Genomic DNA, 26,233 nt, shown 5'->3' on the forward strand with positions numbered 1-26,233 from the left:
CGAGACGCAAGCCATCGTCGACTCATGATTCTGCATATAATCCCTGCTATGCTGCTAAATTACATAAGCTCATGGTATAGTGGTTAGCGAGCTCGCTGAGCATGCGAGAGGTCCGAAGTTCGAACCCGGATCAAGTCACATTCGATTTTAATGAACTGAATGTAATTATTGGAAATTAATGGTCGCTTATCCCGGGGATTGAACCCGAGTCCTCTGACATGGTTAGCGAACACTCTATCCACTGAACCACCAATTGATGTCTAATAATTACTTCAACTTCAAGTGACTCGGCACACACACACATGTCATCTATGCGGCTCGCCGTGAAAGACGAGACGCATTCCGTTGTCGACTAATTATTTTGATTTGGCTCACGCCGGGCAGATAATAATAATGCCTATTTGTCGCACGACAAGCTAAAAGTTATTGACCCTATATATTGCTTCCACTGGGCCATAAATAATTCACCCGTGTTTTACTATTGTTGGACGGATAATGCTTAAACCTTCATTGCTCTCGCCGGGCTGAAAATAATCAACTCTATGCTGCTCACGCCGGACTCGACATAATTCACCCTACAATGCTTACGACGGGTTTAAAATAATTCAGCCTACATTGCTCATACCGGGCTTGAAAAAATTCATCCTACTTCTCTCACGGCGGGCTGAAAATAATTCACCCTACATTGCTCACGCCGGGCATAAAAACATTCACTGTATTCCGCTCACGGCGGGCTGAAATAAATTCACCCTATTTCGTCCACGGCGGGCTGACCATTATTCACAATACGATGCTAACGACGGGCAAAAAAAATTCATTTCACGTTGCTTAATACGGGCTAAAAATAATAAACTCTATTTCACTCACACCGGGCTGAAAATAATTCACCTTATTCCGCTCAGGCTGGGCTGAAAACAATTCGCTCTATGCTTCTCACGCCGGACTCGACATAATTCACACTACGATGCTCACGACGGGTTTCAAATAATTCAGTCTACATTGCTCATACCGGGCTTGAAAAAATTCATCCTACTTCTCTCACGGCGGGCTGAAAATAATTCACCCTACATTGCTCACGCCGGGCATAAAAACATTCACTGTATTACGCTCACGGCGGGCTGAAACTAATTCACCCTATTTTGTCCACGGCGGGCTGACCATTATTCTTAATACGTCGCTAACGACGGGCAAAAAAAAATCATTTCACGTTGCTTACTACGTGCTTAAAATAATACACTCTATTTCATTTACACCGGGCTGAAAATAATTCACACCATTTCGCTCAGGGCGGGCTGAAAATAATTCGCTCTATGCTGCTTCCGCCGGACTTAAAATAATTCACCTTACGTTGCTAACTCTGGGATTACAATAATTCATCTCACATTAATCATGGCGGGCTGAAAATAATTGACTCTATTTCGCTCACGACGGGCTGCAAATAATTCATTCATTCCGTTAATGACGGGTTGAAAATAAATCACCCTACATTGCTAAGTCAAGGCTTCAAAAAATTCATCCAACGTTAATCACGCCGGGCTCAAAATAATTCACTCTATTTCGCTTTGACGGGCTGAAAAACATTCTCACTAAGTTGCTCACGCCGGGCTTGAAATAATTCACCCTACTTTTCTCACGACGGGCTGAAAATAATTCACCACAAAGTGCTCACGGCGGGCTGAAAATAATTCACCCTAAATTGCTCACACCGGGCTTAAACTAATTCACTGTATTTCGCTCACGACAAGCTGGAAATAATTCACCCCATTTCCCTCACAGCGGGCTTAAAATAATTCACCCTATTTCGCCCACGACGTGCTTAAAATAATCGACCGTAACTTGCTCACGCCGGGCTTAAAATAATGCACCCTTTTTCGTTCATTTTCGCTGACCATGACAATATAGATGTATGCACTATCCATTTGATCACGTTGAGACTTGCCACTTAACACCGCTGTTGGTGTAGTGGTTATAGCATTGGATTGGTAACATAAGGGATCTTGGTTCAAACCCACTCTCGGCAAAGAACTGTCTACTGAATCAAATAGTCTTAATATCGATAAAGTTAAACTCCGATGAAATCTAAACGCTTTTGCTCACGCTGGGTGATAACTATGACATTGTGTAAGTATGTGTTATCCAATTGGTCACGTCGGAACTTGGTTATATACACCGCTGATGGTGTAGTGGTTATAGCATTGGATTAGTAATCCAAAGGTTGTTGGTTCAAACCCGCTATCGGGAAAAAAATATAAGCTAAAATCTAACATGCAAATGAATCGCAAGCAGGAAATAGTAAAAAGATTAGACACATTTACAATTTTGTCCGCAGATTAAATGACGATTTATAGCAATTCTGACAACATTCTCTCACAACTCCAAGGCTCAGTGGTTAGAGCGGCGGATTCAAGATTCAGCGGACCAGAGTTCAAACAACACTCAAGACAGTTTCCAGTAAATTGTAGAATACACGGGCAGGTACTCGACGGGTAAGGGATAAATAGATGGGTTGCTATAAAGTCAAGTGGGAATAAATACAGTAAATATCAATAAATGTCAAGTAGAACACAAACAAAATCGGAATTAAACACAAGTCCCCGATACCAATACTTCGAAAATTTAGGAGTCCCAAAACACCTTACAACACCTACAGCCTTACAGTGGGTAACGACAAAGTCCCCAAATGGAACCCAAAGACCACGAAAAAAAGTACAAGTCTAAAATAACGCCCAAAATACCCAAAAAGGACTGTGTCAATTCCAATAAAACCAAACTCTGAAAAAAGTAAGTCCCAAAAATAAACCCAAATGCCACCGATACTTGGTTGCAACGAAAAAACAAAGTCCAAAAAAACCCCCAAAAGTCCGACTGGCTCACGGTGGAAGATGTAAAAGTCCATAAATGGATGAAAAACTAAGTCCCAGCGAGTAAGGAATTGGGCATTGGGATTATACGAGTGGCGTTTTGCTCCATGTGTGCTGTGCTGTGCGCTTGGGTGATTGCGTCTAGCAAGGTGGTTCGCCGTCCTTGGACGGGCATCTGGTATACTAGTCTCTTTGCGCCAACCCGCGGTCCGTCCCATTCAACCTTGACATCGTGTGTGAAACTGTTTGTTTGTCGGTTTGTTTGTTTGTTATCACCAAGCATCCAACTTTGCTGTTTGTCTGTAGCGGCGAGACGCATCCAGGTGCGAAAGATTAGAGACATGAGGCGCATACATCGTTTAAGGCGCCTTACCACTCTCTCACACACTCATCCATCACTCTGCTCTGCTCGCTTCTCTCAACTGCATCTCGCAGCTGCCGCTATACATACCACATGTAGCGCCACGAGGGTTCGAACAAAGTGGGGGGTTGGGAGTTGGAGATATTTTTTTTTTCCATTGGTAATTATCACACAATGTCCTCTATTAATTTGTATCGAGTGTTGGGTTTGAACCATGGCTTCGAATACTTGGTGGGTCCGATAGCATTGCAACACGGTCCTCACCTCATACTCTAACCACTACACTATCAGAACTGATATTCTATCCAAGTTGAAACTCTACACAACTGCTGTCGTTGCGACTTTTGGTGCTTTTTAGTGCGCATCCACACACTACATCCATCCATCCCATGGCTTGCTACCGAACCTCATCGGCTCATGGTATAGTGGTTAGAGTGCTCGCTTAGCATGCGAGAGGTCCGAGGTTCGATCCCGGCTCAAGTCACCACTTTCGATTTTAATGAACTGAAAGTAATTATTGGAAATTAATGGTCGCTTATCTCGGGGATTGAACCCGAGTTCTCTGGCATGGTAAGCGAACGCTCTAACCACTGGACCACCAATTGATATCACATACTTACTTCAACTTCAAGTGGCTCGACACACACATGTCACACACAGCTATGCAGCTCACCGTGAGAGACGAGACGCATGCCATCGTCGACTCATGATTCTGCATAAGATAGAAAAGCAAGCTTATCAGCTCGCCGCGAAGGGATAGTCGTAAGCCAGTTGAAAACTGTCTTAAATAAAAAAATCATGGCCTATATTGTTAAGTCGGACTTTTTGCTAAATGCCTTCCTAATTTTTCAGAATTTTTCTGTAAATTCTATGTTTTTTCTCTGAAATTTTCTGGAAAAAAAATTCTATCGTTAAATTTTGATTTGTCTGAGTCATGGTTAACAAAGGGCATGGGTCAAAACAATATTTTTATTTAAAAAAAAAGTAAATCTATAATGAGACTTGAACCATGACCCTCTTCATTATCAAGCCAGCGCTATAACCAAAAATTTATTTTTCGTCTTTTAAATTTAATTCGATCCATATTTCAAAGTAAATAAAATTATTTTTGTTCTGGCAGCACCGCATATATTTTGTGTAATTTTTGAGACCAAAAAGTCCGAAATCTGTTGTGAATCTTTTGTACACTTTTCTTCACAGACTTTTTGATCTTAAAACGGGATTTTTTCGTCACTGTTCAATATCCTCGCAAGTTATTTACGTTTAGTTTGCTCAACTCATGTGTTCCTATTTTTACACATAAAGTTCAATAATTGAATTTAAAAAAAACCATCTTTTAGTCAAATAACTACAAAACATAAATGCAAATCTGGTTGTTGCGTCAAGGCTGGGACACCAATGATTGCGTCATCACGGCGATGCTATGGACATCTGGTGGTGATTAATTTTGCCACCTACCACCAGATGTCACTAGTCGTTAAGTAATTATTTTAACAGTTTTTCATTAATTACAGGAGAACTAATTAAGTAAATGAAATTATTTTTGTACTGGTCGCACCGCATATTTTTTGTCTAATTTTTAAGACCAAAAAGTCTGAAATGTGTCGTAAAACGCCCGAGCTATGGAGCGTTACATACATACATACATACATACATACATACAGACAAAGTGACATGGTATTTTTTTTTCTGCGTATGCGATTATTAGCTTCGCCCTTCGGGCTCGCAATTAGCAAGTCTAGCAGCAGTTTGTTGAGGACACTCGGCTTCTCTGTCGAATGTATGCCTCAGAGCATCTTCAGCACGGCGATTAACAGTCTGTTGTTCAGACTCGGCTGATCGTACTGCAGAATTCCTGAGAGCATTTGCTTCAAGTCGAGCACACCGCTGAACTTCAGACTCGGCTAATCGTGCTGCAACATTTCTAGCAGCATTTGCTTCAAGTCGAGCACAAAGCTGTACTTCAGACTCTGCTGATCGTGCTGCAGCATTCCTAACAGCATTTAATTCAAGTCGAGCACACCGCTGAACTTCAGACTCGGCTAATCGTGCTGCAACACTTCTAGCAGCATTTGCTTCAAGTCGAGCAAAAAGCTGTACTTCAGACTCGGCTGATCGTGCTGCAGCATTCCTAACAGCATTTGCTTCAAGTCGAGCACAAAGCTGTACTTCAGACTCGGCTGATCGTGCTGAAGCATTCCTGACAGCATTTGCTTCAAGTCGAGCACACCGCTGTACTTCAGACTCGGCTGATCTCGCTGCAGCATTCCTGACAGCATTTGCTTCAAGTCGAGCAAACCGCTGTTCTTCAGATTCCGTTGCTCTACGTTTGGCTTGCCTAGCTGCAAGTTCATCCTTTCGTTTTCTCTTAGAAGACATTTTGACGTTCGATAATCCGGGAATAGATTTGACTATTGCTTTTGGTGTGGTAAAAAAACAATCAGGCAGAAACGGTATTTTTGTGTGGTAAAAACAGTCTGACAGAAACGATGTGTGTTTGGCACCCTTTAAAATCAATTTGTTTTTTTTTATGGTAAAACAATCGATATTCTGGGAATAGAAATCATCAAAGTGATGGAGCAATGTGATTTCTTGTTTTCTTTGTGTGGTAAAAAAAACAATCAGGCAGAAACGGTGTTTTTGTGTGGTAAAAACAGTCTGACAGAAATGGTGTGTGTTTGGCACCCTTTAAAATCAATTTGTTTTTTTTATGGTAAAAACAATCGATATTCTGGGAATAGAAATCATCAAAGTGATGGAGCAATGTGATTTCTTGTTTTCTTTGTGTGGTAAAAAAAACAATCAGGCAGAAACGGTGTTTTTGTGTGGTAAAAACAGTCTGACAGAAACGGTGTGTGTTTGGCACCCTTTTAAAATCAACTCGAGTCGAATCACCCTTATATAACCTCGTATCAACACTTTCTTTCGCAATTGCAATCCTGTGGGATTTTTCTGTCACAGTTCAATATCCTTGCAAGTTATTTTCGTTTAGTTTGCTCAACTCAAATGTTCCTATTTTTACAAATAAAGTTCAATAATTGAATTTAAAAATAACCATTTTTTAGTCAAATAACTGCAAAACATAAATGCAAATCTGGTTGTTGCGTCATGGATGGGACATCAAAGATTGCGTCATCACGGCGATACTACGGACATCTGGTGGTGATTTGTTTGGGCGGAATATATTCGTAAAATTATTTTACTCATGTTTAACCATCCATTACGAATATATTTCAATAAAAATTATTCGACGAGAAGGATGAATTTTTAACTTAACACTTTAAATAAATGACACTTACATATGTAGTGGAAAGTGAAATTTAAACCTAAGGTGAAAAGTTGTAGTCGCCACCGCCAGATGTCACTAGTCGTTAAGCAATTATTTTAACAGTTTTTCATTAATTACAGAAGAACTAATTAAGTAAATGAAATTATTTTTGTTCTGGTCGCACCGCATATTTTTTGTCTAATTTTTAAGACCAAAAAGTCTGAAATGTGTCGTAAAAAGCCCGAGCTATGGAGCGTTACATACATACATACATACATACATACATACAGACAAAGTGACATGGCTTTTTTTTTTCTGCGTATGCGATTCATCACCTCATGATATAGTGGTTAGCGTGTTCGCATTGAATGTGAGAGGTCCGAGGTTCGATCCCGGATCAAGCCACATTCAAATTTATTGAACTGAAAGTAATTATTGGAAATTAGTGGTCGCTGATCCCGGGGATTGAACCCGAGTCCTCTGACATGGCTATCGAACACTCTAACCACAGGGCCACCAATTGATATCTGATTGTTACTTCAACTTCAAGTAACTCGGCACACACAAACATGTCATCTATGCGGCTCGCCGTGAAAGACGAGACGCAAGCCATCGTCGACTCATGATTCTGCATATAAACCCTGCTATGCTGCTAAATATCATCAGGTCATGGTCAAGTGGTTAGCATACTCGCTTGGAATGCAAGAGGTCCGAGGTTCGATCCCGGATCAAGTCACATTCAATTTTAATTAACTGAACGTAATTATTGGAAATTAATGGTCGCTTATCCCGGGGATTGAACCCGAGTACTCTGGCGTGATTAGCGAACTCTCTAACCACTGGACCACCAATTGATATCTTAACGTTACTTCAACTTCAAGTGTCTCGGCACACACACACATGTCGGCTATGCGGCTCGCCGTGAGAGACGAGACGCATGCCATCGTCGACCCATGATTCAGCATATAACCCCTGCTATAGTGCTGTAATCCATCAGCTCATGGTATAGTGGTTAGCGTGCCCGCTCAGCATGCGAGAAGTCAGATGTCCGAACCTGGCTCAAGTCATGTTCAATTTTAGTGAATTGAAAGTAATTATTATAAATTAATGGTCGCTCATACCGGGAATTGAACCCGAATCCTCTGGCATGGTTAGCGAACACTTTAACCACTGGACCACCAATTGATATGTAATTGTTACTTAAATTTCAAGTAGTTTTGAACACACACATACATCAGCTATGTGGCTCGCCGTGAGAGACGAGACGCATTCCGTCTTAAACTCATCACTTTGATTTGGCTCACGCCGGGCATATAATAATAATGTACCCTATTTGTCTCATGACGGGCTGAAAGTAATTCACCCGATATATTGCTACTACCGGGCGATAAATTATTCACCCAGTTTTGCTAGCGCCTGACGGGCTTAAAGCTACATTGCTCACGCCGGGCTGAAAATAATCAATTCTATGCTGCTCACGCCGGACACGACATAATTCATCCTACGCTGCTCACGACGGGCTTAAAATAATTCACCCTACATTGCTCACGCCGGGCATAAAAACATTCACTGTATTTCGCTCACGGCGGGCTGAAATTTATTCACCCTTTTTCGTCCACGGCGGGCTGACCATTATTCATTCTACGATGCTAACGACGGGCAAAAATAATTCATCCCACGTTGCTTACTACGGGATTAAAATAATACACTCTATTTCACTCACGCCGGGCTGAAAATAATTCACCCTATTTCGCTCAGGGCGGGCTGAAAATAAACTCTATGCTGCTCATGCCGGACTTAAAATAATTCACCCTACATTGCTAACTCTGGGATTAAAATAATTCATGTCACATTAATCATGGCGGGCTGAAAATAATCCACTCTATTTCACTCACGGCGGGCTGAAAATATTTCATTCTATTTCCCCTTTACTGGCTGAAAATTAGTCAACCGAAGTTGATCGATCCGGGATGAAAATATTTCGCCGTGAGTTGCTCTTGACGTGCTGAAAATATTAAACCCTTTGCTGCTCAAAGAGGGCTGAAAAATATTCACCCTATTTCACTTTCGACGGCCTGAAAAGAATTTACACCAAGTCTCTCACGACGGGCTGAAAATAGTTTGCTCCATTTCGCCCACGACGGGCTAAAAATAATTCACCGTACGTTGTTCACGCCGGTCTTGAAATAATTCACCCTACTTTTCTCACGACGGGCTGGAAATAATTCACCATACATTGCTCACGCCGGGCTGAAAAGAATTCATCCTATATCGCTCACGCCGGGCTTAAAATAATTCACTCAATTTCACTCACAACGGGCTGGAAATTATACACCCTATTTCCCTCACGGCGGGCTGAAAATAGTTCACACTATTTCGCCCACGTTGGGCTTAAAATAATCAACCGTACGTTGCTCACGCCGGGCTTAAAATAATGCACCCTTTTTCGTTTATTTTCGCTGACCATGACGATATAGATGTATGCAGAATCCATTTGGTCACATCAAGACTTGCATCTAAACACCGCTGTTGGTGTAGTGGTTATAGCATTGGATTGGTTACTCAAACGATGGTGGTTCAAACCCAATCTCAGCAAACGAATGTGTAATGAAGTAAATAGTCTTAATATCGATAAAGTCTAACTCCGATATGATTTAAAAAGCTTTTGCTCACGCTGGGTGATAACTATGACCATGTGCAAGTATGCGCTATCCACTTGGTCACGTCAGAACTTGATTATATACACCACTGTTGGTGTAGTGGTTATAGCATTGGATTGGTAATCCAAAGAATGTCGGTTCAAACCCGCTCTCGGCAAAATACAATAAGTTGCTAAAATATGTCATGTAAATGAATCGCAAGTTGGGTATGAATAAAGATTTTACACTGTTGCAATTTGTCCGCACATTAAATGACCATTTATAGCAACTCTTGCAACATTCATTCACAACTCCATGGCTCAGTGGTTAGAGTGACGGATTCAAGAATCAGCGGACCAGTGTTCAAACGATACTCAAGACAGTAACCAATAATTGAAGAATAAACGGGCAGGTTATCAATAAGTAAGGGATAAATAGATGGGTAAAGTAAAGTGGGAACAAAAACAGTAAATATGAATAAATGTCAAGTGGAACACATCCAAATTCTGAATAAAACACACGTCCCCGTTACCAAATCTCTCGAAAAATTACAAGTCTAAAAAAACCTTACAACCCCAACGGGCTTACAGAGAAAAACGACAGAGTCCTAAAATGAAACCAAAATATCACAAAAAAAAGTACAAGTCCATAATCACACCCAAAATACCCAAAGTTGTGTCAATACCAACACAACCAAACTCTGAAAATACAAAGTCCCAAAAATAAACCCAAATGCCACCGATACTTGGTTGCAACGAAAAAAACAAAGTCCAAAAAAAAACACCCAAAAGACCGACGGGCTCACGGTGGAAGATGTACAAGTCCATAAATGGATGAAAAAACAAGTCCCAGCGAGTAAGGAATTGGGCAGTGGGATTATACGAGTGGCGTTTTGCTGCATGTGTGCTGTGCTGTGCGCTTGGGTGATTGCGTCTAGCAAGGTGGTTCGCCGTCCTTGGACGGGCATCTGGTATACTAGTCTCTTTGCAACAACCCGCGGTGCGTCCCATTCAACCTTGACTTTGTCTGTGAAACTGTTTGTTTGTTTGTTTGTACGTTTGTTTGTTTGTGCATCCCGCTTTGCTGTTTGTCTGTAGCGGCGAGACGCATCCAGGTGCGAAAGATTAGAGACATGAGGCGCGTACATCGTTTAAGGCGCCTTACCACTCTCTCACACACTCATCCATCATTCTGCTCTGCTCGCTTCTCTCAACTGCATCTCGCAGCTGCCGCTATAGATGCCACATGTAGCGCCACGAGGGTTCGAACCAAGTGGGAGGAAGGATGGGGGTTTGGAGATGTTTTTTTTCCATTGGTAATTATCACACAATGTCCTCTATTAATTTGTATCGAGTGTTGGGTTTGAACCATGGCTTCGAATACTTGGTGGGTCCGATAGCGTTGCAACACGGTCCTCACCTCATACTCTAACCACTACACTATCAGAACTGATATTCATTCCAAGTTGAAACTCTACACAACTGCTGTCGTTGCGACTTTTGGTGCTTTTTAGTTCTCATCCACACACTACATCAATCCATCCCATGGCTTGCTACCGAATCTCATCGGCTCATGGTATAGTGGTTAGCGTGCTCGCTCAGCATGCGAGAGGTCCGAGGTTCGATCCCGGCTCAAGTCATCACATTCGATTTTAATGAACTGAAAGTAATTATTGGAAATTAATGGTCGCTTATCCCGGGGATTGAACCCGAGTCCTCTTGCATGGTTAGCGAACGCTCTAACCACTGGACCACCAATTTATATCTGATTGTTACTTTAACTTCAAGTAACTCGGCACACACACACATGTCATCTATGCGGTCGCCGTGAAAGACGAGACGCATGCCATCGTTGACTCATGATTCTGCATATAAACCATGCCATATATTCCATCGGCTAATGGTACAGTGGTTAGCGTGCTTGCTTAGCATGCGAGAGGTCTGAGGTTCGAACCCGGCTCAAGTCACATTCGATTTTAATGAACTGAAAGTAATTATTTGAAATTAATGGTCACTCATACCGGGGATTGAACCCGAGTCCTCCTGCATGGTTAGCGAACACTCTAACCACTGGACCACCAATTGATACGTGACTGTTACTTCAACTTCAAGTGACTCGGCGCACACACACATGTCATCTATGCGGCTCGCCGTGAAAGACGAGACGCAAGCCATCGTCGACTCATGATTCTGCATATAAACCATGCTATGCTGCAACATTTCATCGGCTCATGGTATAGTGGCTAGCGTGCTCGCTTAGCATGCGAAAGGTCCAAGGTTCGATCCCGGTCCGAGTGACAATTTTTGACGAATTTTGAAATTTGTAATTAATGGAAATCAATGGTCCATTTATCGTGGTTTGAACCCGAGTACTCTGACATGATTAGCGAACACTCTAACCACTGGACCACCAATTGATATCTGATGGTTACTTCAGCTTCAAGTGGCTCGGCACTCACAGACATGTCAGCTATGCGGCTCGCCATGAGAGACGAGACGCTTTCCGTCGTCGACTCATTACTTTGATTTGGCTCACGACGGGCATATAATAATAATGCACCCTATTTGTCTCACGACGGGCTGAAAGTAATTCACCCGATATATTGCTACTAACGGGCGATAAATTATTCACCCAGTTTTGCTAGCGCCTGACGGGCTTAAAGCTACATTGCTCACGCCAGGCTGAAAATAATCAATTCTATGCTGATCACGCCGGACACGACATAGTTCACCCTACGATGCTCACGACGGGCTGAAAATAATTCACCCTACATTGCTCACGCCGGACATAAAAACATTCATTGTACTTCGCTATCGGCGGGCTGAAATTAATTCACCCTATTTCGTCCACGGCGGGCTGACCATTATTAACACTACGATGCTAACGACGGGCAAAAAAAAAATCATCCCACGTTGCCTACTACGGGCTTAAAATAATACACTCGATTTCACTCACACCGGGCTGCAAATAACTCACCCTATTTCGCTCAGGGCGGACTGAAAATAATTCGCTCTATGCTGCTTACGCCGGACTTAAAATAATTCACCTTACGTTGCTAACTCTGGGATTACAATAATTCATCTCACATTAATCATGGCGGCCTGAAAATAATTGACTCTATTTCTCTCACGACGGGCTGCAAACAATTCATTCTATTCCGTTAATGACCGGTTGAAAATAAATCACCCTACATTGCTAAGTCAAGGCTTGAAAAAATTCATCCAACGTTAATCACGCCGGGCTCAAAATAATTCACTCTATTTCGCTTTGACGGGCTGAAAAAAATTCTCACTAAGTTGCTCACGCCGGGCTTGAAATAATTTACCCTACTTTTCTCACGACGGGCTGAAAATAATTCACCATAAATTGCTTACGGCGGGCTGAAAATAATTCACCCTAAATTGCTCACGCCGGGCTTAAACTAATTCACTGTATTTCGCTCACGACGGGATGGAAATAATTCACCCTATTTCCCTCACAGCGGGCTTAAAATAATTCACCCTATTTCGCCCACGACGGGCTTAAAATAATCGACCGTACGTTGATCACGCCGGGCTTAAAATAATGCACCCTTTTTCGTTTATTTTCGCTGACCATGACAATATAGATGTATGCAGAATCAATTTGGTCACATCAAGACTTGCAACCAAACACCGCTGTTGGTGTAGTGGTTATAGCATTGGATTGGTAACTCAAACGATGGTGGTTCAAACCCACTTTCAGCAAATAAATGTGTAATGAAGTAAATAATCTTAATTTCGATAAAGTCCAACTCCGATATGACATAAAAGCTTTTGCTCACGCTGGGTGATAACTATGACCATGAGTAAGTATGCACTATTCACTTGGTCACGTCGGAACTTGATAATATACACCGCTGATGGTGTAGTGGTTATAGCATTGGATTAGTAATCCAAAGGTTGTTGGTTCAAACCCACTATCGGGAAAAAAATATATGCTAAAATCTAACATGTAATTGAATCGCAACTTGGAAATAATAAAAAGATTTGACACTGTTACAATTTTGTCCGCAGATTAAATGACGATTTATAGCAATTCTGACCACATTCTCTCACAACTCCAAGGCTCAGTGGTTAGAGCGACGGATTCAAGATTCAGCGGACCAGAGTTCAAACGATATTCAAGACAGTAACCAATAATTGAAGAATAAACGGGCAGGTAATCAATAGGTAAGGGATAAATAGATGGACTAAGTAAAGTGGGAACAAATACAGTAAATGTCAATAAATGTGAAGTGGAACACATCCAAATTCTGAATAAGACACAAGTTCCCGGTACCAAATCCCTAGAAAAATTACAAGTGCAAAAAACCCTAATAACCCCAACGGGCTTACAGAGAAAAACGACAGAGTTCTAAAATGAAACCAAAATATCACGTAAAAAAGAATAAGTCTAAAATCACACCCAATATACCCAAAATTGTGTCAAGTCCAACAAGTCCAGTAAGATACTTGGTTGCAACGAAAAAAAAACAAGTCCACAAAAAAACCCCAAAAGACCGACTGGCTCACGGTGGAAGATGTACAAGTCCATAAATGGATGAAAAAAAAAGTCCCGGGCAGTAAGGAATCGGGCAGTGGGATTATACGAGTGGCGTTTTGCTCCATGTGTGCTGTGCTGTGCGCTTGGGTGATTGCGTCTAGCAAGGTGGTTCGCCGTCCTTGGACGGGCATCTGGTATACTAGTCTCTTTGCAACAACCCGCGGTGCGACCCATTCAACCTTGACTTTGTCTGTGAAACTGTTTGTTTGTTTGTTTGTACGTTTGTTTGTTTGTGCATCCCGCTTTGCTGTTTGTCTGTAGCGGCGAGACGCATCCAGGTGCGAAAGATTAGAGTCGAGGCGCATTCATCGTTTAAGGCGCTTCACCCCACTCTCAAACACTCATCCATCTTTCTGCTCTGCTCGGTACTCTCAACTGCATCTCGCAGCTGCCGCTGTACATACCACATGAGCGCCACGAGGGTTCGAACCAAGTGGGGGGTTGGGGGTTGGAGATATTTGTTTTTTCCATTGGTAATTATCACACAATGTCCTCTATTAATTTGTATCGAGTGTTGGGTTTGAACCATGGCTTCGAATACTTGGTGGGTCCGATAGCGTTGCAACACGGTCCTCACCTCATACTCTAACCACTACACTATCAGAACTGATATTCAAATCAAGTTGAAACTCCATACAACTGCTGTCGTTGCGACTTTTGGTGCTTTTATAGTGCGCATCCACACACTACATCAATCCATCCCATGGCTTGCTACCGTATTTCATCGGCTCATGGTATAGTGGTTATAGTGCTCGCTTAGCATGCGAGAGGTCCGAGGTTCGATCCCGGCTCAAGTCATCACATTCGATTTTAATGAACTGAAAGTAATTATTTGAAATTAGTGGTCGCTTATCTCGGGGATTGAACCCGAGTCCTCTGGCATGGTTAGCGAACGCTCTAACCACTGGACCACCTATTGATATCTGATTGTTACTTCAACTTCAAGTGACTCGGCACACACACACATGTCATCTATGCGGTCGCCGTGAAAGACGAGACGCATGCCATCGTTGACTCATGATTCTGCATATAAACCCTGCCATGGTGATATATTCCATCAGCTCATGGTATAGTGGTTATCGTGCTCGCTTAGCATGCGAGAGGTCCGAGGTTCGAACCCGGCTCAAGTCACATTCGATTTTATTGAACTGAAAGTAATTATTGGAAATTAATGGTCGCATACCACGGGGATTGAACCCGAGTCCTCTTGCATGGTTAGCGAACACTCTAACCACTGGACCATCGATTAATATCTGTTTGTTACTTCAACTTCATGTGGCTCGGCACACACACACACACACACATATCAGCTATGCGGCTCACCGTGAGAGACGAGATGCTAGCCGACGTCGACTCATGATTCTGCATATAATCCCTGCTATGCTGCTTCTTTACATCAGCTTATGGTATAGTGGTTAGCGAGCTTGCTTAGCATGCAACAGGTCCGAGGTTCGAACCCGGATCAAGTCACATTCGATTTTAATGAACTGAAAGTAATTATTGGAAATTAATGTTCGCTTATCCCGGGGATTGAACCCGAGTCCTCTGACATGGTTAGCGAACACTCTAACCACTGAACCACCAAATGATGTTTAATAAATACTTCAACTTCAAGTGACTCGGCACACACACACATGTCATCTATGCGGCTCGCCGTGAAAGACGAGACGCATTCCGTTGTCGACTCATTATTTTGATTTGGCTCACGCCGGGCAGATAATAATAATGCCTATTTGTCGCACGACGGGCTAAAAGTTATTCACCCTATATATTGCTTCCACTGGGCCATAAATAATTCACCCGTGTTTTACTATTGTTGGACGGATAATGCTTAAACCTTCATTGCTCTCGCCGGGCTGAAAATAATCAACTCTATGCTGCTCACGCCGGACTCGACATAATTCACCCTACAATGCTTACGACGGGTTTCAAATAATTCAGCCTTCATTGCTCATACCGGGCTTGAAAAAATTCATCCTACTTCTCTCACGGCGGGCTGAAAATAATTCACCCTACATTGGTCACGCCGGGCATAAAAACATTCACTGTATTCCGCTCACGGCGGGCTGAAATTAATTCACCCTATTTCGTCCACGGCGGGCTGACCATTATTCACAATACGATGCTAACGACGGGCAAAAAAAATTCATTTCACGTTGCTTACTACGGGCTAAACATAATAAACTCTATTTCACTCACACCGGGCTGAAAATAATTCACCTTATTTCGCTCAGGCTGGGCTGAAAACAATTCTCTCTATGCTTTTCACGCCGGACTCGACATAATTCACCCTACGATGCTCACGACGGGTTTCAAATAATTCAGCCTACATTGCTCACGCCGGGCATAAAATTCATTGTATTTCGCTATCGGTGGGCTGAAATTAATTCACCCTATTTCGTCCACGGTGGGCTGAACATTATTCACACTACGATGCTTACGACGGGCAAAAAAAAATTCATCATACGTTGCTTACTACGGGCTTAAAATAATACACTCGATTTCACTCACACCGGGCTGCAAATAACTCACCCTATTTCGCTCAGGGCGGGCTGAAAATAATTCGCTCTATGCTGCTTACGCCGGATTTAAAATAATTCACCTTACGTTGCTAATTCTGGGATTACAATAATTCATCTCACATTAATCATGGCGGGCTGAAAATAATTGACTCTATTTCGCTCACGACGGGCTGCAAACAATTCATTCTATTCCGGTTATGACCGGTTGAAAATAAATCACCCTACATTGCTAAGTCAAGGCTTAAAAAAATTCATCCAACGTTAATCACGCCGGGCTCAAAATAATTCACCCTATTTCGCTCAGGGCGGGATGAAAATAATTCACCCTATATTGCTTACTCTGGGATTAAAATAATTCATCTCACATTAATCATGGTGGGCTGAAAATAATTCACTCTATTTCACTCGCGGCGGGTTGAAAATATTTCACTCTATTTCCCTTTTACTGGCTTAAAATTAGTCAACCCAGGTTGATCACGCCGGGCTGGAAATATTTCGCCGTGTGTTGCTCTTGACGGGCTGAAAAAAATTCCCCTTACATTGATCATGACGGGCTGAAAATATTAAACCCTTTGCTGCTCACACCGGGCTGAAAAATATTCACCCTATTTCACTTTCGACGGTCTGAAAAGAATTCACCCTATTTCACTCACAGCGGGCTGAAATAATTCACTCTATTTCGCTAACGCCGGGCTTAAACTAATTCAATATATTTCGCTCACGACGCGCTGGAAATAATTCAACCTATTTCACTCACAGCGGGCTGAAAATAATTATCCCTATTTCGCCCACGACGTGCTTAAAATAATCGACCGTAAGTTGCTCACGCCGGGCTTAAAATAATGCACCCTTTTTCGTTTATTTTCGCTGACCATGACGATATAGATGTATGCATAATCCATTTGGTCACATCAAGACTTGCATCTAAACACCGCTGTTGGTGTAGTGGTTATAGCATTGGATTGGTTACTCAAACGATGGTGGTTCAAACCCATTCTCAGCAAATAAATGTGTAATGAAGTAAATAGTCTTAATATCGATAAAGTCCAACTCCAATATGATTTAAAAAGCTTTTGCTCACGCTGGGTGATAACTATGACCATGTGTAAGTATGCGCTATCCACTTGGTCACGTCAGAACTTGATTATATACACCACTGTTGGTGTAGTGGTTATAGCATTGGATTGGTAATCCAAAGAATATCGGTTCAAACCCGCTCTCGGCAAAATACAATAAGTTGCTAAAATATGTCATGTAAATGAATCGCAAGTTGGGTATGAATAAAGATTTTACACTGTTGCAATTTGTCCGCACATTAAATGACCATTTATAGCAACTCTTGCAACATTCATTCACAACTCCATGGCTCAGTGGTTAGAGTGACGGATTCAAGAATCAGCGGACCAGTGTTCAAACGATACTTAAGACAGTAACCAATAATTGAAGAATAAACGGGTAGGTAATCAATAAGTAAGGGATAAATAGATGGGTAAAGTAAAGTGGGAACAAAAACAGTAAATATGAATAAATGTCAAGTGGAACACATCCAAATTCTGAATAAAACACACGTCCCCGTTACCAAATCTCTCGAAAAATTACAAGTCTTAAAAACCTTACAACCCCAACGGGCTTACAGAGAAAAACGACAGAGTCCTAAAATGAAACCAAAATACCACGAAAAAAAGTACAAGTCCATAATCACACCCAAAATACCCAAAGTTGTGTCAATTCCAACACAACCAAACTCTGAAAATACCACGTCCCAAAAATAAACCCAAATGCCACCGATACTTGGTTGTAACGAAAAAAACAAAGTCCAAAAAAAACACCCAAAAACCGACTGGCTCACGGTGGAAGATGATAAGTCCATAAATGGATGAAAAAAAAAGTCCCGGGCAGTAAGGAATTGGGCAGTGGGATTATACGAGTGGCGTTTTGCTGCATGTGGGCTGTGCTGTGCGCTTGGGTGATTGCGTCTAGCAAGGTGGTTCGCCGTCCTTGGACGGGCATCTGGTATACTAGTCTCTTTGCAACAACCCGCGGTGCGTCCCATTCAACCTTGACTTTGTCTGTGAAACTGTTTGTTTGTTTGTTTGTACGTTTGTTTGTTTGTGCATCCCGCTTTGCTGTTTGTCTGTAGCGGCGAGACGCATCCAGGTGCGAAAGATTAGAGTCGAGGCGCATTCATCGTTTAAGGCGCTTCACCCCACTCTCAAACACTCATCCATCTCTCTGCTCTGCTCGGTACTCTCAACTGCATCTCGCAGCTGCCGCTGTACATACCACATGAGCGCCACGAGGGTTCGAACCAAGTGGGGGGTTGGGGGTTGAGGGTTGGAGATATTTGTTTTTTCCATTGGTAATTATCACACAATGTCCTCTATTAATTTGTATCGAGTGTTGGGTTTGAACCATGGCTTCGAATACTTGGTGGGTCCGATAGCGTTGCAACACGGTCCTCACCTCATACTCTAACCACTACACTATCAGAACTGATATTTATTCCAAGTTGAAACTCCATACAACTGCTGTCGTTGCGACTTTTGGTGCTTTTATAGTGCGCATCCACACACTACATCAATCCATCCCATGGCTTGCTACCGTATTTCATCGGCTCATGGTATAGTGGTTATAGTGCTCGCTTAGCATGCGAGAGGTCCGAGGTTCGATCCCGGATCAAGTCATCACATTCGATTTTAATGAACTGAAAGTAATTAATTGAAATTAGTAGTCGCTTATCTCGGGGATTGAACCCGAGTTCTCTGGCATGGTAAGCGAACGCTCTAACCACTGGACCACCAATTGATATCACATATGTACTTCAACTTCAAGTGGCACGACACACACATGTCACACACAGCTATGCGGCTCACCGTGAGAGACGAGACGCAAGCCATCGTAGACTCATGATTCTGCATGTAACCCTTGCTATGCTGCTACATTCCATCAGTTCATGGTATAGTGGTTAGCGTGCTCGCTTAGAATGTGAGAGGTCCGAGGTTCGAACCCGGCTCAAGTCACATTCAATTTTAATGAACTGAAAGTAATAATTGGAAATTAATGGTCGCTTATCCCGGGGATTGAACCCGAGTCCTCCTGCATGGTTAGCGAACGCTCTAACCACTGGACCACCAATTGATATATGAAAGTTACTTCAACTTCAAGTGACTCGGCACACACACACATGTCATCTATGCGGCTCGCCGTGAAAGACGAGACGCATGCCATCGTCGACGCATGATCCTGCATATAAAACCTGCTATGCTGCTACATTCCATCACCTTATGGTATAGTGGTTAGCGTGCTCGCTTGCAATGCGAGAGGTCCGAGGTTCGATCCCGGATCAGGTCACATTCGATTTTAATGAACTGAAAGTCATAATTGGAAATTATTGGCCACTTATCCCGGGGATTGAACCCGAGTCCTCTGTCATGGTTAGCGAACACTCTAACCACTGGACCACCAATTGATATCTGATTGTTACTTCAACTTCAAGTGACTCGGCACACACACACATGTCATCTATGCGGCTCGCCGTGAAAGACGAGACGCATGCCATCGTCGACGCATGATTCTGCATATAAACCCTGCTTTGCTGCTACATTCCATGACCTTATGGTATAGTGGTTAGCATGTTCGCTTGGAATGCGAGAGGTCCGAGGTTCGATCCCGGATCAAATCACATTCAATTTTAATGAACTGAAAGTCATAATTGGAAATTAATGGCCGCATATCCCGGGGATTGAAACCCGAGTCCTCTGTCATGGTTAGCGAACACTCTAACCACTAGACCACTAATTGATATCTGATTGTTACTTCAACTTCAAGTGACTCGGCACACACACACATGTCATCTATGCGGCTCGCCGTGAAAGACGAGACGCATGCCATCGTCGACCCATGATTCAGCATATAAGCCCTGCTATGGTGCTGCATTCCATCAGCTTATGGTATAGTGGTTAGCGTGCTCGCTCAGCATTGGAGACGTCCGATGTTCGAACCTGGCTCAAGTCAAAATCAATTTTAGTGAAATGAAAGGAATTATTTGAAATTAATGGTCACTCATACCGGGAACTGAACCCGAATCCTGTGACATGGTTAGCGAACACTTTATAACCACAGGACCACCAATTGATATGTAATTGTTACTTAAACTTCAAGTAGTTTTGAACACACACATACATCAGCTATGTGGCTCGCCGTTAGAGACGAGACGCATTCCGTCGTCGACTCATTACATTGATTTGGCTCACTCCGGGCATATAATAATAATGCACCCTATTTGTCTCACGACGGGCTGAAAGTAATTCACCCGATATATTGCTACTACCGGGCGATAAAGTATTCACCCAGTTCTGATAGCGCCTGACGGGCTCAAAGCTACATTGCTCACGCTAGGCTGAAAATAATCAATTCTATGCTGCTCACGCCGGACACGACATAATTCATCCTACGATGCTCACTGCGGGCTGAAAATAATTCACCCTACATTGTTCACGCCGGACATAAAAACATTCATTGTATTTCGGTATCGGCGGGCTGAAATTTATTCACTCTATTTCGTCCACGGCGGCCTGACCATTATTCAATCTACGATGCTAATGACGGGCAAAAATAATTCATCCCACGTTGCTTACTACGGGATTAAACTAATACACTCTATTTCACTCACACCGGGCGCAAAATAATTCACCCTATTTCGCTCAGGGCGGGCTGAAAATAATTCACCCTATATTGCTTACTCTGGGATTAAAATAATTCATCTCACATTAATCATGGCGGGCTGAAAATAATTCACTCTATTTCACTCGCGGCAGGTTGAAAATATTTCACTCTATTTCCCTTTTACTGGCTTAAAATTAGTCAACCTAGGTTGATCACGCCGGGCTGGAAATATTTCGCCGTGTGTTGCTCTTGACGGGCTGAAAAAAATTCCCCTTACATTGATCATGACGGGCTGAAAATATTAAACCCTTTGCTGCTCACACCGGGCTGAAAAATATTCACCCTATTTCACTTTCGACGGTCTGAAAAGAATTCACCCTATTTCACTCACAGCGGGCTGAAAATAATTCACTCTATTTCGCTAACGCCGGGCTTAAACTAATTCAATATATTTCGCTCACGACGCGCTGGAAATAATTCAACCTATTTCACTCACAGCGGGTTGAAAATAATTATCCCTATTTCACCCACGACGGGCTAAAATAATTTACCGTACGTTGCTCACGCCGGTCTTGAAATAATTCACCCTACTTTTCTCACGACGGGCTGGCAATAATTCACCATACATTGCTCACGCCGGGCTGAAAAGAATTCATCCTATATCGCTCACGCCGGGCTTAAACTAATTCACTCAATTTCGCTCACAACGGGCTGGAAATTATTCACCCTATTTCCCTCACGGCGGGCTGAAAATAATTCACACTATTTCGCCCACGTTGGGCTTAAAATAATCAACCGTACGTTGCTCACGCCGGGCTTAAAATAATGCACCCTTTTTCGTTTATTTTCGCTGACCATGACAATATAGATGTATGCAGAATCCATTTTGTTACATCAAGACTTGCAACTAAACACCGCTGTTGGTGTAGTGGTTATAGCATTGGATTGGTAACTCAAACGATGGTGGATCAAACCCACTCTCAGCAAACAAATGTGTAATGAAGTAAGTAGTCTTAAAATCGATAAAGTCCAACTCCGATGTGATTTTAAAGCTTTTTCTCACGCTGGGTGATAACTATGACCATGTGTAAGTATGTGCTATCCACCTGGTCACGTCAGAACTTGATTATATACAACACTGTTGGTGTAGTGGTTATAGCATTGGGTTGGTAATCCAAAGGATGTCGGTTCAAACCCGCTTTCGGCAAAATACAATAAGTTGCTAAAATATGTCATGTAAATGAATCGCAAGTTGGGTATGAATAAAGATTTGACACTGTTACAGTTTTGTCCGCACATTAAATGACGATTTATAGCAACTCTTGCAACCTTCATTCACAACTCCATGGCTCAGTGGTTAGAGTGACGGATTCAGGATTCAGCGGACCAGTGTTCAAACGATACTCAAGACAGCAACCAGTAAATTGAAAAATACACGGGCAGGTACTCAATGGGTAAGGGATAAGTAGATGGGTAAAGTAAAGTGGGAACAAATACAGTAAATATCAATAAATGTCAAGTGGAACACATACAAATTCTGAATAAAACACAAATCCCCGGTACTAAATCCCTAGAAAAATTACAAGTCGTAAAAAACCTAATAACCCCAACGGGCTTACAGAGAAAAACGACAGAGTCCTTAAATAAACCAAATTATCACGTAAAAAAGTACAAGTCCAAAATCACACCCAAAATACCCAAAATTGTGTTAAGTCCAACACATCCAAACTCTGAAAAAAACAAGTCCCAAAAATAAACCCAAATGCCACCGATACTTGGTTGCAACGAAAAAAAGCCAAGTCCACAAAAAAACCCAAAAAACCGACTGGCTCACGGTGGAAGATGTAAAAGTCCATAAATGGATGAAAAAAATAAGTCCCGGCCAGTAAGGAATCGGGCAGTGGGATTATACGAGTGGCGTTTTGCTCCATGTGTGCTGTGCTGTGCGCTTGGGTGATTGCGTCTAGCAAGGTGGTTCGCCGTCCTTGGACGGGCATCTGGTATACTAGTCTCTTCTGTATAGCCCGTGGTTCATCCCATTCAACCTTGACTTTGTCTGTGAAACTGTTTGTTTGTTGGTTTGTTTGTTTGTTATCACCAAGCATCCAACTTTGCTGTTTGTCTGTAGCGGCGAGACGCATCCAGGTGCGAAAGATTGGAGACGAGGCGCATACATCGTTAAAGGCGCTTCATCATCCCACACACACACTTTTCCGTCTCTCTCATTGCGCGTTGGTACCTCTTTGCATCTGTGCTTCACAGTGTGTGTGTGTGTATGTGTACACCACCCGGGATCGAACCAAGTGGGGGGTTGGGGGTTTGAGACATTTTTTTTTCCATTGCTAATTATCACACAATGTCCTCTATTAATTTGTATCGAGTGTTGGGTTTGAACCATGGCTTCGAATACTTGGTGGGTCCGATAGCGTTGCAACACGGTCCTCACCTCATACTCTAACCACTACACTATCAGAACTGATATTCATTCCAAGTTGAAACTCCATACAACTGCTGTCGTTGCGACTTTTGGTGCTTTTATAGTGCGCATCCACACACTACATCAATCCATCGCATTGCTTGCTACCGTATTTCATCGGCTCATGGTATAGTGGTTATAGTGCTCGCTTAGCATGCGAGAGGTCCGAGGTTCGATCCCGGCTCAAGTCATCACATTTGATTTTAATGAACTGAAAGTAATTATTTGAAATTAATGGTCACTTATCCCGGGGATTGAACCCGAATCCTCCGGCATGGTTAGCGAACGCTCTAACCACTGGACCACCAATTGATATCAGGTATCAACTTCAACTTCAAGTGGCTCGACACACACATGTCACACACAGCTATGTGGCTCGCCGTGAGAGACGAGACGCAAGGCATCGTCGACTCATGATTCTGCATATAACCCTTGCTATGTTGATATTTTCCATCAGCTCATGGTATAGTGGTTAGCGTGCTCGCTTAGCATTCGAAAGGTCCGAGGTTCGAACCCGGATCACTTCCGATTTTAATGAACTGAAAGTAATTATTGGAAATTAATGGTCGCTTATCTCGGGGATTGAACCCGAGTTCTCTGGCATGGTAAGCTAACACTCTAACCACTGGACCACCAATTGATATCTGATAGTAACTTCAACTTCGAGTGACTCGGCACACACACACATGTCATCTATGCGGCTCGCCGTGAAAGACGTGACGCATGCCATCGTCGACGCATGATACTGCATATAAACCCTGCTATGCTGCTATATTCCATCATCTCATGGTATAGTGGTTAGCGTGCTCGCTTAGAATGCGAGAGGTCTGAGGTTCGATCCCGCCTCAAGTCACCACTTTCGATTTTAATGAACTGAAAGTAATTATTTGAAATTAATGGTCGCTTACCCCGGGGATTGAACCCGAGTCATCTGACATGGTTAGCAAACACTCTAACCACTGGACCACCAATTGATACGTGGTTGTTACTTCAACTTCAAGTGACTCGGCGCACACACACATGTCATCTATGCGGCTCGCCGTGAAAGACGTGACGCATGCCATCGTCGACGCATGATACTGCATATAAACCCTGCTATGCTGCTATATTCCATCATCTCATGGTATAGTGGTTAGCGTGCTCGCTTAGAATGCGAGAGGTCCGAGGTTCGATCCCTAAAATCCCCCAAGTCACATTCGATTTTAATGAACTGAAAGTAATTATTGGAAATTAATGGTCGCTTATCCCGGGGATTGAACCCGAGTCCTCTGACATGGTTAGCTAACACTCTAACCACTGGACCACCAATTGATGTCTAATAAATACTTCAACTTCAAGTGACTCGGCACACACACACATGTCATCTATGCGGCTCGCCGTGAAAGACGAGACGCATTCCGTTGTCGACTAATTTTTTTGATTTGGCTCACGCCGGGCAGATAATAATAATGCCTATTTGTCGCACGACGGGCTAAAAGTTATTCACTCTATATATTGCTTCCACTGGGCCATAAATAATTCACCCGTGTTTTACTATTGTTGGACGGATAATGCTTAAACCTTCATTGCTCTCGCCGGGCTGAAAATAATCAACTCTATGCTGCTCACGCTGGACTCGACATAATTCACCCTACAATGCTTACGACGGGTTTCAAATAATTCAGCCTACATTGCTCATACCGGGCTTGAAAAAATGCATCCTACTTCTCTCACGGCGGGCTGAAAATAATTCAGCCTACATTGCTCATACCGGGCTTGAAAAAATTCATCCTACTTCTCTCACGGCGGGCTGAAAATAATTCACCCTACATTGCTCACGCCGGTCATAAAAACATTCACTGTATTCCGCTCACGGCGGGCTGAAATTAATTCACCCTATTTCGTCCACGGCGGGCTGACCATTATTCACAATACGATGCTAACGACGGGCAAAAAAAATTCATTTCACGTTGCTTACTACGGGCTAAAAAATAATAAACTCTATTTCACTCACACCGGGCTGAAAATAATTCACCTTATTTCGCTCAGGCTGGGCTGAAAACAATTCGCTCTATGCTTCTCACGCCGGACTCGACATAATTCACCCTACGATGCTCACGACGGGTTTCAAATAATTCAGTCTACATTGCTCATACCGGGCTTGAAAAAATTCATCCTACTTCTCTCACGGCGGGCTGAAAATAATTCACCCTACATTGCTCACGCCGGGCATAAAAACATTCACTGTATTACGCTCACGGCGGGCTGAAACTAATTCACCCTATTTTGTCCACGGCGGGCTGACCATTATTCTTAATACGTCGCTAACGACGGGCAAAAAAAAATCATTTCACGTTGCTTACTACGTGCTTAAAATAATACACTCTATTTCACTTACACCGGGCTGAAAATAATTCACACCATTTCGCTCAGGGCGGGCTGAAAATAATTCGCTCTATGCTGCTTACGCCGGACTTAAAATAATTCACCTTACGTTGCAAACTCTGGGATTACAATAATTCATCTCACATTAATCATGGCGGGCTGAAAATAATTGACTCTATTTCGCTCACGACGGGCTGCATATAATTCATTCATTCCGTTAATGACGGGTTGAAAATAAATCACCCTACATTGCTAAGTCAAGGCTTCAAAAAATGCATCCAACGTTAATCACGCCGGGCTCAAAATAATTCACTCTATTTCGCTTTGAAAGGGCTGAAAAACATTCTCACTAAGTTGCTCACGCCGGGCTTGAAATAATTCACCCTACTTTTCTCACGACGGGCTGAAAATAATTCACCATAAAGTGCTCACGCCGTGCTGAAAAGAATTCATCCTATATCGCTCACGCCGGGCTTAAACTAATTCACTCAATTTCGCTCACAACGGGCTGGAA

The sequence above is a fragment of the Daphnia pulicaria genome, chromosome 7 (assembly GCF_021234035.1).
Source record: "Daphnia pulicaria isolate SC F1-1A chromosome 7, SC_F0-13Bv2, whole genome shotgun sequence".
Taxonomy (NCBI): Eukaryota; Metazoa; Arthropoda; class Branchiopoda; order Diplostraca; family Daphniidae; genus Daphnia; species Daphnia pulicaria.